Source organism: Protopterus annectens, chromosome 3.part1 (genome assembly GCF_019279795.1).
Source record: "Protopterus annectens isolate FY-2018-M chromosome 3.part1, PAN1.0, whole genome shotgun sequence".
Classification (NCBI taxonomy): Eukaryota; Metazoa; Chordata; order Ceratodontiformes; family Protopteridae; genus Protopterus; species Protopterus annectens.
The window spans coordinates 1,587,264,384-1,587,283,684 of NC_056732.1; positions in this window are offsets into that span (position 1 = coordinate 1,587,264,384).

Consider the following 19,301-nt stretch of genomic DNA (forward strand, 5'->3'; position numbering starts at 1 on the left):
GTATAATAACAAAACACGAACAGGGAGGGTGGGGACCAATACTAAAGCTATTAGCCTACACTCTTTAGACAGTAAACACTACAGAAAGCCACAAAATGAAAATTTTTAAACAGATAAAGGAGCAAAGAGACTCTACAGAATGCTTTTAACTGCAAACAAATCAGTTACCCATGCAGATTAGTTAATAGCAATAAAAGGCACTAAAAATGAATCAGCAGGCAATAAAAAGTGCTATATATATATAAATTGCTAGAAACAATAATCAGTATAAATAAGCCAAAAAAACAGGATACTTATATATCTCAGATCAGAGTTGTAGTCAACGCCCCTCCTCCACTCTGCTCAGTGTGTATAGACAGAAATCCTCTCAAAGTTAGGGCTTAAATACCAGAAGATACAACCTTAGACAACTTTTTTTTAAAAAGCACAAAAGAACCAGCCTCCACTAGCAGCAGCCAATTAACACAATCTAGCCAAGGTAAAGAAAGGCTTCTGCTAAATTCAAGATGGCCTGTTCATGTGCTTTGAACAATCACTGTAGAGACAAACAGGCCCAGAGCCAGCAAATCTGAACTAGGACAGTACTAAAGCTGTTAGCCTACACTCTTTAGACAGTAAACACTACAAAAAGCCACAAAATGAAAGTTTTTAAACAGATAAAGGAGGAAAGAGACTCTACAGAATGCTTTTAACTGCAAATAAATCAGTTACCAGTGCAGATTTGTTAATAGCAATAAAATGCACTAAAAACTATGCAGCAGGCAATAAAAAGTACGATATATAAATTGCTAGAAACAATAATCAGCATAAATAAGCCAAAAAAACAGGATACTTATATATCTCAGATCATAGTTGTAGTCAACGCCCCTCCTGCACTCTGCTCAGTGTGTATAGACAGAAATCCTCTCAAAACTCACTGCAGTATATGCAGGGTGGGAGCTAAGAAACTGTGGGATAATAGGTCACATGCATGGATGTCAATGTTGGAGTCCCATACACACTTCTCAGCCTCTCACAGCAAATCATCTCTACAAAGCCATGAAGAAATGTGTGGCAAAGGCCTGCAAATAGGGACAGTTATGAAATATTGCTCTTACAAACTTAGACAGTGATATTACAACAGGTCTTACAGTTGCATTAATTCTTTGAAGGGTAAGAAGTCTGAAACTCAAATGTCTGTCATTACTTTCTAACTTCAGTCTTTAATGATATGCCAGTATTTTCCAAGACAACCACAATACTATGCTAAGTGGACCCAAATTATGAAGCAAACATCTGGACAGTCTGTGGAAATTTGTACAATTGATAGGTATACCACCCCCTCCCCACAACACACCCATCTTTCCAAAGCAATGCAGTAACATTAATGTTTGCAGGATAACAGCAGCAAACCGCACATTCCCACAGCTGTCCCAGTCAACTTGCTAACTTGTTCCATGTCCACAATATGTAGGGGTTAATGTGCTATGTCTGTGTGTGGTTAATACTGTCAGGATGTAGACAGGATGTACTGTTGGCTGTTGTGGCTTACTGGTCTAAGTACAGTACTGTGCTTGACAGGGTCCATGGTTCTCGACTGGCTTTGACAACTGTTTTGCATGTCAGCTACAGCTATGGTAGGAGTTGTAAACACTGTCCAGAAGTCAATATTTTTTACTGCAGAAAAGCTGGACAATGTAGGACAGGGAGCCACACATATGGACAGTACACAGCTCAAAGTAACCTACACAGTGCCTAGTAGAATAGCAGGTTGTGACAAGTCAGTGTAGTGCCAGGTTATAAATGGCTGCCACATTACTGTGTCAGTACTGACAATAAGTCAGTGGGCACCATCCATACTCCTGGAATGACATGGTGTCAGAGAATGTCCACACGCATGCTCATATATCTGTTCTGCCTGTCATAGCATTGCATTTGCCTGCCAAACTATGTGCAAAACAATAAAGGTTGATATGCAAACATCAATGACAGACAGTTGAGAAGCAGATGTCATACCCATAAGAAAATGAAAGCTAATACAAAACCACTCTACCAACTATCTACGTTTGGAAGAGCAATATTAACACCCTGTCCTCATGTCCGGGTCTGTGTCTGACTGTTAGATATGAGCCTGTGCAGATGTCAGTCTGTAAGAGTTTGACAGCTATGGCCAACATGTAGCCTTATAATAACACTGCAACACAAACCATCTGAGGACCACAGCAGATGTAGGGGTGCAATGATGGACAACCTGCTAAACAGGTACAGTCAGAGGTGTGAAGTCCATAATGTGTGATGTTATAAATTCTACCCCACTCACACCATAACTACAAATACATAACAGCAGCAACTGTGGACAAAGCCTGTGACTGGACTACAGAAGGACAAAGAGACACATATAAGGGGAAGGGGGACCACTGGCCACGCAAACATAGAATGTGCACACTAGAACAGTTTGTGTTCTACCATAGTTCCTTACAGTATATGGGGTCAGTAAACAAATGTCTGTCAGTGCTCCCTCACATTACTCTATACTGATCTTCTACTGAAATACCAGGAAATCACAGTGCTATGTAGACTATACCACACATATTATGGAAAACTCTGCTCAGTCCAATGCACCCTGTACCCACACCAGGATATGACTCAGTTAATAAGGACAGCACACAGCCAAGAGATCCTCAGCCAGTATTTCACTGAGGTGCTGGGCTGTTTACACAGGTTCAGCAGCCAATCGGCTGTAGCACACCAAATCCTGGTCCGGAGGACAGCTAGCTCTAGAATGGAGTCCAACTCTTACTACTGAAGGTCATCCACATGCTTCTACATTTAGAGAATTACAGCCCATGTCAAAACCCACACCTGACTATACAATTGTGTTGTCCATATATGTCTTTGCATACAGCTATGTACACCTTAACTGTCTCTCCCCACCCCTATCAGACAGGATTACCCTCATATGTGATATATTTGCATCTGTTGAGTGTGATACACATACATATATATAGATAGAATTTATTTATTTATTTATTAACATTTGTTAACCGGGAAAGTCCGACTTGGAGCAAAGCCAATTTTCAGTGTAGGTTCGGGGAAGAATGCTCCAGACACATGTCTTTGTAACTTGGGAGGAAACCGGAGCACCCAAAGGAAACCCACATGAACACAGGAATGGCATGCAGACTCTGCACAGAAGGAACTCCACCCGAGAATCAAACCGGAGAACCTCTTGCTGTGATGCGACAACGCTACCACTGGTAGCATATAGAAATATATCAACTATAGACAGGCAGTGACAGGGGAAGAGAGAGACAGACAAAGACAGATAGCCAGAGAGAGAGAGAGAGAGAGAGAGAGACCCTGAAAGGCATAGAGTGATGTCTGGATGCAGACATTTGCACAGCAGTTGTAATCAGTGACATGTGCCAGTACAAAGGTGAGCTCCATTGTATAATAGCAGTGATGTAGGAGTTGTAATCTCACATCACATGCCATGCGTGTGTGTGTGTGTTTCTAGGTTAATGCATTTTGAGGTCTTTTCCACCCAGTAAACCTCCCATTGCCCTACTTTACAAGACCTGCTGTTACTCACCTTAGAAGTGTCTTTGGACACCCTTCCACCATAAAAGCTCTGTGATGCATACAATAAATACATAGCACTAAAGTACTTGCAACTAGATAGGTAGGGGTTCTAATCTCAGCACTGGCAAATGTGTGTGTGTGTGTTTCTAGGTTATTGCATTTTGAGGCCTTTTCCACCCAGTAAACCTCCCATTGCCCTACTTTACACGGCCTGCTGATGTCATTCACCTTAGAAGCACTGTTGGGCAGTCCGTAGGTATATAATCTCCATGGTGCACGCGATAATCATATAGCACTATAGTACAGAAAAGTCGAAAGGTAGGGGTTTTAATCTCAATACTGGGAACTGTGATAGTGTGAGTGAGAAGCATATCCCCTGTGTGTGTTGGTTATACCATTTTGAGGCCTTTTTCACCGTGGTGATGCTCCCATTGCATTACTTTACAGGGCCTGCTCATGTCATCCACCTTAGATCCACTGTTGGACACTTTCTAGGTATATAAGCTCTGTGACATGTACGATAAGTAGGTAGCACTATAGTGCATACAACTAGGTAGGTCGGGGTTTGAATCTCAATACAGGTAACTGTAGTACTGTATATGTTTGTGTGTGAAGCATATTCCCTGTGGCTATCATATGTGTTGGTTATACCATTTTAAGGCCTGTTGACCTCCTCCCCATGACATTACTTTAATGGGCCTGTTGATGTTATCCACCTTAGATGCACCATTTTAAAGTTTATAGGTCATACCACTCATTTGTACAGAATGTCCAGATATTTTCAACATATATGTGGTCTGTGTCTCATAACAATGGGGTTTTATGTCAAATCATTGGCACATTTGTGAGAATTGACATCACAAATAGTGACAGATATGTCAGCTTCAGACATCATACCCTTCTGAAATGTCATGCTGATGGAAAACCTGTTGCCCTATCACTTGTCTAGGTTTGTGAGAGCAATATGTGAGAAGTGTCCCTATTTTGGGAGGTGTATCCCACCATTCATGAAGGCATTCCCAAGATTAATTGCTGTAAAAGGTTGTGAGTTATATCCCTGGGATATAATCTCTGTGGCGCATGTGATATGTACGTACCACTATAGTACATACAAGTAGATAGGTAAGTGTTCTAATCTGACTATTGCTAACTGTGTGAGTGTATGTGCTTCTGTTTGCATATCCTCTGTGGCTGTCTTACCTGTGTGTATGCAATGGTTATACAATTTTGTGTGCCTGTTCCACCCTGTTAACTTCCCCATTCCAACCTTCTCAGGGCCCTTACAGATGTCGTCCACCTTAGAATCACAGTAACACATTTTCTAACACAAAGGTACTGTGATGCTTGCAATAGTTATGTCAGTCTGTATTGTACATAACAAGATAGGTAGGTGTTCTAATTTGAAAAGTGTCTACTCTGTGTGCATGTGTATTTCAATGCATGTCCCCATGCAGAGTGTGTGTTTTTGAGATGGCTCTACTATGTTAAGGGCCTGTTAACCCCCCCTTCACCTTTAGTAATCCTAACAGCCCCTGCAATTGTCACCCACCTGAATAGTAGTGGCAGACACTACAAAACTATAGTAGCTCTGTGGTGTTTGTGTTATGTATATAGCACTATTGTATGTAAAACTAGGAAGGTTCTGCTGTCAACAAGGGCAGGTCATGAGTGTGTGTGTGTGTGTGTGTGTGTGTGTGTGTGTGTGTGTGTGTGTGCATGTGTGTGTGTGTGTGTGTGTGTGTGTGTGTGTGTGTGTGTGTGTGTGTGTGTGTGTGTGTATGTATATGTATGTATAGCCCCTTGCAGCAGTCTAACTGTGTTATGGCCACCAGCATACTTCTCAACCCCTCACAGAAAGACATCTGGTTAAAGTCATACAGAAAAGTGGGGTAAAGGCCAAACATTGAACACAACCTTTACATATTGCTGTGACACGCATGGAGAGTAGACACCAAAACAGGTTGTGCATTTGAATGCATTTTCCAAAGGGTATGAGGTGTGACATGACAATATCCGTCATTAATCTCTAATGTTAGTCTTTCATGATTTTTCATCAATTTTCCAGAAAACCACAGTGTCATGACAAACAGAAATAAAATATGTGGCAAACATCAGGACATTCTGCAGAAATGTGTAGAGGTGAGAGGTATGACCACCATCTGTACCACCCTGCAGGTTGCAGTCCGTGTTTGGTAAGGTGTGACCTATGACAACTCAAACAATACAGAGGTCCCCAGAGTGTAGGACGACAAACATTTCATAAAGTTGTCTACTAATTGCATAGAGCAGTTATTGCACATCAGAAGCACCTTAATGTCATAGAAAAATAGTGTAAGCTAAGGTAAGGTCACACAAAGAAACTGTCATATTAGCAAACCAAAGGACATCCAGTGTGTTGCTTTTGCCGTGGGTATGGTATGTCCTGCCAACTGTCACATTACTACAAGACATGTCCCACAGTCCACATTTGATAAGGTGTCAACCACAATCTGTGTCGCCTATGTGTGTGCAATATGTGGACATGTGAAGGACCTGTGACTACCTGTTGCCCTCAATGACAAACATGTATCTAGGCATGACCACACACATATGTAGGTTCTACCTAAGGCTGTGTCAACTGTAAGTAGTGTGAGGTCTGTCACTGAGCCACAAACTGATGTTAACACACTCCAATGTGCCATACAGTGGGTCTGGAATGGTGTCAGGGTCCTGGCCTCAAGCTGAATGCAGACAACAGTGTCATCAAGGACTTGGCCCCACTATTTCCCACATCAGCAAAAACCCCATAAACACACACACTGTGATGACAGACCTGGGTACTCAGCATGCTGACAATGTTGCATTCAGGCAGCAAGTAGTGGCAGTGGTCACAAAAGGCTTGTATGTGGTTCACCACACAGGTAAAGGGATTGCATCCAGACAAAAGGTGGACATTACCCCTGAATAGTCCTCAGTCAGTACAACAATACATTAGCAGCAAGGCCGGTCTGCTATGCACCTATGCAGACATCTGCAGAAACTGTAAAGGGTATGTTAACACCCACAAAGGTCATCCTTGGCTCTCAACACCTGTGCCATACAGACAGCCTCTAATCAGTACTGCCCCAGTGGTTAGTGGTCAGATTGTCCACAGGTGTCTGTGGCATGCCTAGATGGCAATGCTGTGATCAGCCCTTCAACAGCTGCCCCATATATGAGACTATAACTCTGTGCACATTACTGGCATGACAGGCCTGAATCACATATGACACATCACAAAAAGTTGATGAATGGACAGTTTTGTCAAACAGAGGCTGCCCTGTCTCACGAACACACTCCCCAACAATGCCATACATAGTACCATGTGGACCCTCATCAACTGCTTCAAGGTTAAGTGGATGGGAAATAAAAAGAAACATCTGTCACAGGGCTCCAACATGTGTTCATCAATGTCATGGCCAACATGTGCTGATTGATGATTGTGTTGGGGGTGAACTAAGGGACCCAGGTCCAGTACTCTAGTGACCTCCTCTGTAACTATGAACCTGTGATCCTAAGGAACACCCAGGTGACATGTTCAGGACTAGCTTGCTGTGTTAAGGGGTATGTATGCAAGGTTACACTGTCTGCCCCATTGTCCCTCACACACTGTTCCACACATACCTTGGTGATGAAAAGGTGTCCATGTTGCCACTCCACCATGTTGAGCTTCTGTAATGGCAGCAGCTCACCACCACTTACACATGCAGACACCTGGAAAAGAAACAGAATAAGGTCTATGAGGCAACAGTCAGTCAGCAGTACTAACAGCAATAAAGGATCATGGCACAAATGTACATACACTTTGATGCATACTCATGACAGCTGGCAGCAGACAGCACCTTACATGGCATAACACTATTACACTACAAAATACCATTACCTGTACTAGAATCACCCTGTGCATCAACCATATTAGCATTTCCCTGCATCAATGGTATAGATAACAGGGATGTGGCACAGGTATCATCACATGCACAGGGTATGTTGTGGGGTTGCCAAAGGCCTAGGCTGTGACATACAGTTGATATCATGTGTGTATGTCTGGTGGGGTGCTGGTCAGCTGGGCCATGGAGAGGAGCTGTGTGCATCTGTTGGTGACCTGCATGTGACACTGATGTGTGAGTGTGTGCATGCACACAGTCAAGTCATGTGCTAGCACTACACAAGGGTATGTTGAACAGCTGTGTACCCTATTTGGCAGAATGTACAGTTCACCATCTCTGGCCATGAACACAGAAACTGTTTCTGCCAGGAGTGGCACTGGCATCACCATGCCCAAGGCCAGATGTGGTACTACTTCCTGACAGTGACCAGTGTCTGCTTGCTCTGTGTCTTTCACGGGATCATCCAGGACCATTGGCCCATGGCCTGCCACATTGTGGTGTGGACAGAACCCTCCCCATTAGAGCTGGTGGTACTGCCACTACAGGGGTGTGAGTGTGCATGACCACGTGGGCTCTCAGCTGATGTTGTCAATGACCTATGTCCATGTGTCTGACGCCCTACTCCCACCACATGTTCAAGCACAGACATTGCATGGTTAAGGACTGACAATGTCTCAGCGCACTGTCTATCCACTACATCAGCAAAATGACGTAACCCATCACCAATGCCATTCAGGGAGCCATGCATGCCAGGCAGTGTTGCATCCATGACCCTGAGCATCCATCTGGTGTACCATTCACAATGTGCTTGTACCTCCATGATGGTCCAAAACATGCATCAGGTGACACATGCTGTGACACCTCTGACAGGGGCTGGAGGGGCAGCAGTCCTCCTTTGAGCACCCCTATCAATCTGTCTGTGCGGGACCTAACCAGGTCTCTGGCTATGGCTAGTGTCTACATTTTCAGATGCCATAGTTGCCACACTACCCTGTTCGATGCCACCACCCTCCGACTGCCCAATATCTGTGGCTGCTGGGGACTGGGTATGTGTGGGCATACTGACCATGTGCAGGGACATTGGGGGGGTGAAAGTGGGATGTCAACCAATGGGACAGATTCAGCCCCCAACAACCCCACCTGTGGCTCACAAAGGCCACCATCATCATGTGTCTGATGAGACACTGACATCAGATTGTGATGGGGATACACTCCAACCCCCATGATCATCTGTGAGGGGAAGACAACATGACTTCATTAATTCCTGCACTGTGATGTTTGTTGATCCACACACACACACACACACACACACACACACACACACACACACACACACACACACACACACACACACGTGAGGTGCCACAAAGGTATTATTCAGACCACACCTTCTGACTGATGCCATGCACAACACCCAATCAGACAACAACAGACACACTTTGGACAGGCCCTCAACAACATGCAGTGCAACTATGTCCAGTTAATGTTGCTAGTACTATACAGCTGTGAGATACATGAGAAGTCAGAGTATGTGATGGACCTTCACCTAACACAGTGCACCCTTGTACACAATAGTAATGCACCCCTGTATAGCACAGTGGCTACACTTATACCAAACTATGTGGGAATATGTTACAGCTCCTGCAAATATGCTACTGTGATTACCAATGTGATGCACTGCAGTGAACCCCACCACAAATAAACATAGAACATATTGCAATATGGTTATGCTTAACAATTGTGTGCATGGTAAACTGGCAGCCCTTAAAATGCCGAGAGTATAGGTGACCCATAACATGATAGTTCACACTCACTGGCTACAGGTTGATCTTCCCTAGCCACACCAGAAGTGCATATATAGTTGTGGGGAGAGGTGTTGTCAGCACACACATATGGCAGTGGTATAGGATAATATGTGCATTTATCAACATGTGCAGTGCAAGCTGTGACACTACCCAAATTGCTGAAATTCACAATATGTGTGCACATGTGTGCATTACAAAGCCCAACCACAGATGCAGATTGACCTGACATGCATACAGGTATGCAGAGGCTGCCACTTTGAATGGTACAGTATTAACATGATGGCCACTGGAGGCTTGCCTGGATGCTCCTTTGCTGTGGACTCTATGCCACCCACCTCCACAGCATATCTACTGATGCTTTCTGTGAGCTGTTGGCTGATGCCAGGTTTGCCAGGAACTCCTCTGTGGCTGAGAGTGGTGGTTGTGTAGCAGGCCCTCCACCTGTGCCAGCACAGTCCCTGGCCACAGCTGCAACCCTTTGCCATGCCTGGTGTATGAGAACAGTGGCACGGTGTTGGACCTGTTCATAGCTCCTGTCCTGGTGGCCCACATTATTGACTGTTGCTACCAGTTTTGTCCAAAGGGCAGCATGTTGTTGCAGGTTTTGGCAGCTACTTACGAACAGTGCCAGGTGATGGAGGCTCAGTGCATTGATGATTGCAGTGGTCTTGGCTTCTGAGAAGGGAGGGTTCATCTTCTGTACATCCCACCTGAAAGACATGAACAGGGGAACAGATCACAGGACTGCATACATTGCTCATCATTATGTACAGACCCTGCACATCCACTATTGCCAGTACTATCCAACGCTAACCCCCACATCATGCCCCTGCCATCTACCAGCACAGTATGTCTGTGGGTATCAGCAAGATACTGCCATTACAGCATGCATTGCCCCCCTGATCCTGATGTTTCATGCTACTTGCTGCATGTGCTATGTGGTGTTGCACTGCATGTAGCTGTTGCACTGATTAGAGCTTGGTCATAGGCTGTCTGCATGGCCTGCTGTGGTGTCAGGCTCCTACTTATTAGTAATCCCCTGGTCTGTAGGCCCACCCCTCAGGTCTCCCTGGCCTTCTTCCATCAGATTCTGGAGTATATGGCTGGACAATGTCCTACAGTTTTCCCAGCCAGTGTGACTGATATTGGTGATCTGGCACCATGTAGCACCAGCCTCATAGGTTCATAGGTTCATAGGTAGGTACTAGGCTATTGGCCTTAGGGCCTATACAAGACTAGCCAAAAAGGTACCCTGGCTTTTGCCACCCAAGAAAATTATTTTCCTGTGCCCCTGTCGAGCAGAGCCTCAGAGGTGATCCCCAGGGTGAATTTCCTATTTCCCATCCAATCATCAAGATTTTTTTGAAGAATGCTAATGAGGAGCTTTGTTTGATATAGATAGGTAGTTTGTTCCAGAGTATGGGAAGTCTCTGGGACAGGAATCTATCCCTCCAGCATGTTCTGTTTATTGTGGTGACAAGGTTTAGGTCCCTGGGGTGTGTAGCTCGGAGGGATTGGGGTTTCTTCAAGTGGAGCATGTCCAACAGCTCTGGGTTTGACATAGCTTTGTATGTTAGGCAGAGATGGACAGCCATCTACAAACACCACCAAGGAACACACTGTCTGAGAGTTGGAGTGGCTGTAGGAACCTGCAGTCCATGCTTTCTGCCTGTCAATGCTGCATATGTGTTGTCAACACAATCAGTACACCTCACACATCTACATAACACACACACAGTCATCTGCAGTGGTCCTCAACATCCACATCCACAAACAAAGTGGATCTCTGAGGCAAAGACACACATGAACACCACAGCCGTAAACAGCACATAACACACATGGACATATACCTGTGTCTCACAGCCACACAGGCTTCAGCCCATGTCAAACATGTTACACATAATGGACTCCACTGGAGACACACTGGTGTGCCTCTGACCTGGTTGTGTATGTGGATGGTCACAGTTACTTATGTGTGAGGTGACAGATTCTGTCATATTGCATACACACTGCTGTCTCTCACCAACAGGTACTGTCATGAGTCTGTCACAGTGCATGTTAGTGTGCCTGACCTGACATGTACGTCCCTGGACTATATGCAGTGAGACATGTGTGTGCACACAAGTTATGTGTCCCAGGCAGGTATGTCCATAGCCTTATGCAGCATTATGCCGTCACCCAGACTGATGCCGCAATACAATCGGAATAATTGCGCTTAACATGTCCATATTTCCCCTGTGATATTGCAAGGGTTCCAGTACCTGTGAGTTGGAGGTGATGTGGTAAACAGACCATGATGCTCTGATAGTGATGGGCTCCATCTGTCTTCACAGGTCTTTATGCATTTGGCAGTGGTTCCCACCAGCAACATAGTGACTCCATTAGTAACACTGGTGAAGTTATCACTACCAATGTACAAGTGTCAGTGCAGCACACAATGGCACCCATGCTACTAAACACTAGAGGTGTAGACATGACTTTGCCCTCATTGCAGTGATTCCTAACCCTGGGAACTGCAGACATCTGTGCAGTCACACAGACCATGGTTCAAAGGTGCAGAAGCACTCCAGCTTTAGATGGTCAACCATCCTATTATACATGCAGAAGCCAACGTGTAGCCAGTAATGCCATGGGACATCAGGTTTCCGTATATATGAGACACAGACACACCTCCACACTGTACAGGAAGTAAGATGCACAGGGGACACTGCAGGGGCAGTTCATCATTGCCAGCACAAAACTATTCAAATCACAGCTAGCTACCAGTCACCACATGTGACCAAGGAGCCCATTCTGCCTATATGGACCTCATCAACTGTATTCAGAGTTGGGTCTGTACCCTGATCCTGGGTCAGTTGAATGACCCTAACATACATTGTAAGACATACCCATGCCAGCACACAAATGGCCAGTACACCATCATCAGTGGAGGTAGGAACACCTTGGTGTCTCCAGAGGCTACACCCACATGAAGTGAAGGTGTATTGCAGTTGACATTACACAACATGGGTTAACACTGCCGCATCCCTACAGTGTCATCCTCCATGGCAAAGCAACTGTCATGCAGTCACATTTGCAGTCACTATCTCCCACAATACCCATCCATCTAGGACAGCCATACATACACCTCCAACTTGGAATACATCCTCCTGGGGGGGTATACACACCATCACAGGCCCCAAACCATCATCAAGGACTAGCACCAATTTACACACATACTACAAGTACTATATGTGCATTTGTACAGTTGTATACCCAACAGACCTACATCATCCTTTGCTAGGATGTGCACACCTGTCTGGTGGACATGTGCAGTACATACTGTCCATAACAGGGATGACATACCACTGTCCGAGACAAAGTAGGGGCAGGTGCCCATTTTGGAGCAATGTCTCCTTAGTGTGTACATGAGAATGGGATCTGTCCTGCAAATCTGCACAACAAACACAGAGTCTGCATTGTCTACATCCACTACACACAGTAATCTCCCTTACTGCACATATGTCTGCAACAGCACAGGAAGCAGCTGCAGCTGCTCTCTTGTGGTGCTCAGGGACACAAGCTATACCACTGCTGTTGGTATTGCATACCGGATACCTGACAGAGTCAGTGTAGGCTGCACCCCCTGTGTTCCCCATGAGTACATCCGGATATCCACAGTACATCTCCTGTCTTCGATATGTGGAGGACAGGTCACCACAGCCATGTGATAGTCATGGTATACATCTGCCATGGGAGCCTATCACATCACAGTATGCATCCTACATGACCCCAAGCATAACCTTGTGACACCATAAGGAACTGTATTCAAAGGAAGACTGACTATCGCCTTTGTCACATCAATTTCATGGACGACCACTGTCACCCCACCCCTTTAGACTAAGGTTGGCTGTCCCCCACTCAATCACATGATATACACAGCAGCCTAATTAGGCTATTCTGCAAGGCCATAACACAGTTTCAAGTGAACGGCATTAACAAGGACATGTGCAACCTGGACACACTGCATTATGCACACTTAGGCTTTGTCAAGGAAAGTTTCATGTCTGTTACACTCAGGTGACCTCGATGACATTCACCAAAGCCGTGGATGGGAGGAGTGACACTGCAAAATGCCTATCTTGAGCTGGACAAAGTATGTGACAGTATAGCTCTTGTGGCCATCATGCATATAACACTGCCAAGTATGCATCACATCATATGTTACCATAGGGGTACCACACCAGTGCGCTGACATGACCCACCTATTCCACATAGGGAAATGCACCTCATGTGGTTCACCTATAAGTATGTGTTATCTGTTGTTCCATGTTTGGGCCTCTGTTGTGTGTGATTTACACATCTGAGGTGCATGTAACAGCCATTAAAATTTGTCCAACCATGTCTGCAGATGACTGCATGCTGTCTGCCATCACTGAATTCCCTGCTGATGTGGACATCTGCCTAGGAGGGTCTCACACAGATATGTGACCATTGCCAGACACATTGCCTCAGGCTGCATACCAGGACATGCAGTGTGAACCCCTATGGGGAGAGTGACGTCACCACATATTATGACAGTACAAACAACATTGTAGGCATGCAATCAGTTGTGAGTGTGCTGTGGACACAAGTCTTTGGCAACATGACATGTCAACACAATGTTGCTTCCATTGTAAGATGAACCTTCTACATTGACCATGTCATACATAAGGATATGTCATCATGGGGCATGGGGTATAAACATCCCCACATCTCACCCAATGATGACCATTAATGTCTATAATTCCCTGTTTGTCATTCACATCACACAACACATGCAGCAGCTGGGGACATCACAGAAGTTCCACAACAGGGAATATCAGGCCATCACACATATACCTCACAGCGATAGGCCATAAGACCAACACTCTACCCGGTTTCATACATAATCTTCATAGGTGACCTCAATGTGGCATGCAAGGCTCTCACAGACTCCACATTGCTGGGACTGCTGCACAAGTGCAAGTCATGTTCCACTCTGTTAACGCACACACACACACACACACACACACACACACACACACACACACACACACACACACACACACACACACACACAAACCCTCATGTGTGACATGAAGTGGCCTTGTTGGCAGCTCAGATGTGTGTCCCACACAATCCACCTGTGGTGGAATGGGCACCCTGTTCACATCAGCCAGTGTAGCTATGTAGACCTTTGCAGGTGTAGCCTGGATAACTGGATGGTTAACTGCACATGCACTCTTGAGATACAGTCTGTGTCCCTGTTGGATGGGGGCAACGGGTGCTGCCTTGCATACACATGGGCTAAAATCTGGCCTAGTCATATGGCTGCTCAGGACCCATAGCCTAGTAACATGATATGGCACCAGGGCTAGCAGATATGGCTTGAGTGGTGTGACAGACTATGTTGTTATGTGTCCACACCCATCGCTGTCATCCACTGCTGGTGTCCCCTATGGGCAACATGTTAGTACCATGTCATCAATCCTACATCCGAAAAATAGGTGAGTGGTACTACAAGTGCATGTGGACATTCCAGCAACATCTGTGCTACACAATAACTAAGAGCAGTGCATATATGGTGTATTGTGTCCTCCTCGTAGCTGTCTGACATCTGCAGTACCCAGATTTTTGCAGAATGTGTACATGTGCCTCATAGATGTAGGCCCCCTGTCACATAAATGTGTATTTCTAGACACCGGTTGGACAATATGTGATGGTTGTCCCCAGAGTTTGGGGAATGTGTCTGTGACATGGCAGACCCCTGGGAACACAGTAATGGCACATGAATATCTGGTACTGTATGCATTCCCTTACATTGTATGCTCAATATCTAAGCACTTCTACTGAGGCAGAGCCAGTGTGCCCCTACTACTAGTACCTATAACCTGCTGTCCTGCTGCTGGGGGTCACCAGGTATGCTAGCCATAGGTGTCAGGCAATGAGATGCAGGTGTGGAGTACACAGTGACCTAGCCGGAGTACCTCATTAATGATGAGGGACACCTGTACAGTCTTTGAACTAAGCCTGTATGATGTTCACAAACTGTGAGGGGCTCACTGATAGTACATGATGTCATATTACACCTGTATCCACCAGTTCTTACTGTCAGTGTTGTACAACAGACAACATACTTAGCAGTCATATGTGAGCTGACCATTGCTGGGGTGATTCAGGGGGCAGAGCTGTGATCTATGTCACTGCAGACAGAGCCATAAGGGATGGCCATAGGTGCTAGACAGCAGACTAACACCAACATGTCAGTCCAAACAATGTTGTTGAGACCTACAGTTTAAATTCTTATTTCCCATGACTGCATCCCCCCATCTGCATTCCATTACATGCTTCATTCAATGACATATCTGGTATAGTGCTGTACTCCTTTGAGTGAAGAAATCCAGTTGCAGTATCGTAGTGAATCACAGTCTCTCTTCATGAATAAAGGTTCAGACCTGTTTACCATAGGCAGCAGCTTGCCTTTTGTAGGTAATGCTCATGAACAGGTGATTGCCTGTGCACCAATCTGTGCATCCAGAACAGCTGGGCTGCCTTTCCTTTAGCCAATCGCATGGCTACACAGTGCTATAATTAAGGCCTTCATGTAGGCCCTGTCCCTTTTCCTGGCCTGTGAGGAGGAAATTATGGAGGTGTTGGAGCTATATATGTAGCTTTACAGAGGGTAGGTAGAAATACTGTCCACTGTTTGGATTGATGTGTTATGTTGAATGTTTTGCATGCTATGCCTGGCCATTGTTAACAGACTTTCAGATTCTGTAGCAGTGTACTGTTGAGCAATGTGTGTTGGGGTCAGTAAGGGGACAGGCAGATGTGAGTGCCATACATCCTTTTTATCTGAATGTGCATGCTGCTACAGTTGATACTGTTCTGTCAGCTGTGTATGTTTGTAGGGGGAGACTGCAACACATGTCCCTCTCACATGAGCACCCCCCACCCTTGATCTATGTGTGTCATGTGGATACAGGAGGTATGATAGGTCTGTAGCAGGTAGCTGAACATACTGCTGCATGTATAGAAGGTCACAACTGCTGCATTCTAACCAGGAGACAGACTAGGGATTGTGAAGACATAGGGAGACAGCAAGCTGTTACTGTCAGTGAGAGTGTGGTGTCAGCTGTTGTGTCACAGCATGGCCTGGTTGAAGGTAACCATAACAGTCCAAGTGAAGCATGTGTCTCTGGTATATAATAGTGACATCCAGAGAATGTTAGGCAACATTTATAACACATACTCATAATTGTGAAATGTGTCCCAGCCTGCAGGCCTTTAATGTGCTACTGTGGGTGGCAGTGTGAGCGGTGGGAGCAACCAGTTTTGCTTGACATTGCATGGCTCAGTTACTCCTATGTTGTATTGACATGCATGTAGTTGTTGTGCCACAGACTGGGCTGTGGGCCAGGACTGCAAGTGTCCAGATGTGACACATGCTAGGAATGTAACAGATAGATGATATATAATATATTAATAATATATATATTATATATTCATAATAATAATAATATACTATATATATATATATATATATATATATATATATATATATATATATATATATATATCATGATAATATATTTTCATATTATATTATGATATATATTATATACTATATTACTAATAAGGTATTATAGTATGTCAGGTGCATATGTAAGACATATGTGCATGCATACAGTGTGTTACACATGACTGGCATGGACATGTGTGTTCAGATGGGTATGACATGTGACACTGAGATGTCTGTCATGTAACCCCAATCTGCACTGCATTGTTAGCATGTCAGGACACAGACTAGGTTTTATGGCAACCCTGCAATAAGTAGGGGGAACAACTGTGCTCTGTTGTCTGTGTCAGAGGCCCAAGTTAGGGTTGCCACCTTTTCAAATGGCCTAAGTGGGACATTTTTGGTAAAAACATCAGATTTTGTGGGGCCAAACATACCCACAGCCAATACAAAGGACAGAACTTCATTTTTTTGCCTAAATAAAGTTAGTTTTGTAGCATTTTAATTGCTTATTCTGTTTCTTATAACAGCTAGGTGTTACAGATACAGAATAACTGTTTTATGCAACTATTACATAAAATATAGGAAATATGTTTGTCCTAACATCTCAGGACATTTGCCATTGTTTCTATTTCTTTGCAGGACACAACTGTCCAAAGAGGGTCTGTCCCTCGCAAAGTGGGACAGGTGGTTACCCTTGCCCAAGTACACTGTGATTTGTGCCAGTATATATAGGAGTAGTGTGCCACTGGCAATCAGGGTATGTTTGTAAAAACACTACTTTCATTCCAGTGCTCTGTTGGCCTAGTGGTGTAATGCATTATGTTGTAGTTGACAAGGTCCTGGGTGCAATACTTGGTGGTGTCATTTTCCCGGTTAAATCACACTTTACTGAATGATATATTTACCCAAAATGCAGTAATTCCCCCAGTTGAGTTGATGCAGTGGTGTGTTTCGCTGATTGTAGTTCAGGTAGCCCTAGGTTCAATACTTGTGAGTGCTGTATTTTTTTTCCCTACTGTTTCATGACTACTGCATGATCTATTTCCAAAATCTGTCCCAACTCTCCAGAGCTGATTTGGCCAAGTGGTGTGTTGCTCTGACTCTAGTACACAGTGTCCTAGGTTAAATACTTGGCAGTGGTGCCTTTTTTTTCCCTAATGTTACATGACTGTACTTCATGATATATTTCCAAAAGCAGTCCTAATTCTCCAGAGCTGATTTGGCCTAGTGGTGTGTTGCTCTGACTCAAGTGCATGGGATCCTGTGTTCAGTACTTGATAGTGGTGTCTTTTTTCCCCTACTGTTACATGACTGTACTTCATGGTATATTTACAAAAGCAGTCCTAATTCCCCAGAGCTGATTTGGCCTAGTGGTGTGTTGCTCTGAATCTAATGCACAGGGTCCTGCATTCGAGACTTTGCCAGGGTTGGTTATTTTCTTGCTGGGCAAAACAGTGGCTAAATGAGATAGAGTGATCAAAGCAGGTTTATGTGGTTTTGCACAATGAGCCACTATGCCAAGCGGTGGTTAGCTTTGCTTAGCGCCACTTAGCATCCTATAATCCCTGCTTAAACCTGCGCTATTTCCAAAAAAAAAGAAAAGAAAAAAAGGGGTGACAGGAAAATGATGAAATGGGGGCAAGCAGGAGGAAAAACATTATGAAAGGTAGCTAGGGATATTCAGGATGGATGTAGGAAAGGACAGCAGCTCTCCATTTCTTGTGCAGCAACAGCTGTGCATGCTGTAGACAATTTGGAATTTAGAGCCTCACACCCCTCAGGGAGGGGTGTGGCTGACATAAATTTGTTGATTAATTCATGGGGAAATTGATTAACATCAGTGTACATGGGGCTGAAATGGAGAACTATGTATGGGACAATTTTTTTTTTCGGACAGATGCCCAGTTTTTTTTTAAGGTGAGAGTGGGATGTTGGGGAAGGGTTGTAGGCACATTTGGGGTAGTAAGTTGGGTAGGAGAGGTTGCTTTTGCACACAGACAAGACAGACAAGACAGCAGACAGGGGAGGAGTATGACACATGAGGGGGTAAACACCTTGGATGGGAAGAGTGATTGGGAATAAGAGGACCGCGTACCCCCAGATGGAAACAGTGGGACTGAGGTCCCCACCCATGGGCAGTCACCACTGCCCCTTCATGGCCCCAAAGGTGGCTGTGCTGGAGGCTGGGTGCCAGGACTAGCCTGGCCTTTGAGGTGCTCCAGTCTGCTCTCAGTCTGGCTCAGGTGGTCATCCAAATCCTGCTGAATGACCCTGCACAACAAACCTCGAAACTAGTGTCAGGTGACAGGTTTCTCTCCGCATCTGCACCCGGGGGGGGTCCCATCCACTGAGGCGGTTCCAACTGAGGGTGGTGCAGGACCAGCAGAGGAGGTCGCTCAAGGTTGGGTCCCCTAACATACTGGGTCCTGGTGATGCGGTCAGTTGACGCAGTACAGGCAGATCAGATGAGATTGGCCTACCCAAACATGCTATGGTGTTGAAGTTTGT